The sequence below is a fragment of the Anneissia japonica genome, unplaced genomic scaffold, assembly GCF_011630105.1.
Source record: "Anneissia japonica isolate Jap-2015-1 unplaced genomic scaffold, ASM1163010v1 scaffold493_len2256704_cov171, whole genome shotgun sequence".
NCBI classification, from domain to species: Eukaryota; Metazoa; Echinodermata; class Crinoidea; order Comatulida; family Comatulidae; genus Anneissia; species Anneissia japonica.
Genome location: NW_022727062.1, coordinates 511,654 through 513,685, shown reverse-complemented (window position 1 = coordinate 513,685; position 2,032 = coordinate 511,654). Strand labels below are relative to the sequence as shown.

The window sequence follows — 2,032 nt, the reverse complement described above, 5'->3', positions numbered from 1 at the left end:
CTAATTCTGAACAGGTTTTGAAAACAATAGTAATAGTCATAAGCCATAGGCCTATATAATATTTTAAAGCATAGGAATATGTGAGTTTGGAAAAAAGAAAGAAAGAAGGTAAAAATGGCCCCGGTAATAATGGCCCCGGTAAAAATGGCCCCAGTAAAAATGGCCCCAATGAAAACATTCAGTAATAGTAATATCAAATGAAATAACTTTACATATTATAAATAATGCAAATAAACAGTAGTTAAAGCATGTGGATCAATTGTGTGTTTGAATCACAGGTTTATGTATGGGAAAAGGGAGAGGCTTACTTTCTCACAAACTTAGCAATACATGTAAATGTTCTGCTTAGAGTTTTTTTTATTCAAATATTGTTTTTAGTAAACTGAATTAGGAATACATTTATTTAAGCAACTTAATTAATTTGCATACTTGGTTATTACTCCCTGCCATCTAAATCCAAATGCCTCTACTGGCTCAGAAACTAGTGGCTATAATTTTTTTTTCCAAAAAAATAATAGTTTGATGTTCATATGAACCCATTTTTGCGGGGTTTAGCAATACCAAGTTTCATTTTCTGATTGTGATTCTGCTTCCGTAAAATTGGCCATAACAAAAATTATTTTAAATGCATGATTTTGATTTATTGATTAAATGTTGTGTTTTTAACATTTAAATGGAAAAAATAAAAAGTGTTATTCATGGCTTTTTTTTTTTATCTTTGAATATGTAATTCCTGCAAAAAGTAAAATATAAATGGCAATTTATTTGATGTTAAATTTTTTTTAAAAACTGAATTTTTTAGTTTTAAAAAATGCAAATTTTTTTTTTTAAATCAGTTCTAATATCAGAATTTTATTATTGGGTGCCATTTTTACCTACCTGTCATTTGGGGCCATTTTTACCAGGGCCGTTTTTACCACGGCCATTTTTACCGGGACCATTTTTACCCTGGAGTACATTTACCGGGGCCATTTTTACCCTGGAGTACAGAATTCTTTCATCATGGTGATGGTCTGTTAACCACGCTTCCGTTATCATAGCAATGATATCAGCACTATTTGCTAAAATGTTCGAAGCCCGTCAATTTTATTTGCCAGATTACTGGCATTTAGATGTAACACATTCAAATTAGTGGAAGTTGAACTAGGCCTATTCATCGAAGCAGAGTCATTCGAAGAATTAGGGTTTGGGCCTGGATTTTCACGGACATCGCCTGATACAAATAGTTCTCTTTGAAATGCAGCAACACAGGAATAGTTAGAATAACAGTTTACCTTTTTGCCAGCATACTTACACAGGCAATGATACCATCTATAATCAGAGTGTTTCCCACAATAATGAAAGTCGAAATTCCACAAGGACTATGTGTAATTAATAAAATAATATACCCTCGCTTTTCCCCAAGCGTGATGTTATCACCTCATTAGCATAGAGTATAATTCTTATTAACACAGATCCTATACCTTTTAATTGTCCTAAAATATGAATTCGCAGAAATTACATTCCTTGCCTCTCCCCAAGCGTGGTCATCACCTCATTAGCATATTGTTTACTATGAATATCTGAGCCAACTGATGTAAAATATCACGAAAAGTGTTATTTTTATTAAAGTAAACAGATTCAACGTATTACTAAAGGTTTAATTTATCTATATATATTTTCTGGCTATTATATTTCACAAGTCATTTAACATCGTATTATTTTGAACATTGTCATTTAACATTCGCAGAAATTACATTCCTTGGATTTCCAAAAAATACGTTCTTATGCATAAACCAAAAAATCACTTCCAAGTACATTAGTTAGAAATCATCTAAAATCACCTTATTTTGCGAGTTAGCGCCCCTCAAGTGATCATGGAGCTCTCCCACTTCACCTTCGCGCCCCCTCCACAACCCCCCCCTCATCAGCACCCCCATTTCAAGACTTCTAGATACACCACGGCAATGCAGGCAAAATATGATTGTGTTTTATCTACAGTTTCCACGCTGTCTGCGATTCTTACACAAGGTACCGTACACATTCTGTCTCT

General features: G+C 33.4%; 1 protein-coding gene across 1 annotated transcript in view; it reads right to left on the bottom strand.

Moving 5' to 3' along the window:
- LOC117113409 overlaps positions 1–2,032 on the bottom strand; it is a gene marked incomplete at its 5' end in the record, with an annotated part of 48,770 nt that overhangs the window by 34,552 nt on the left and 12,186 nt on the right. The gene's annotated exons all lie outside the window — the stretch shown is intronic.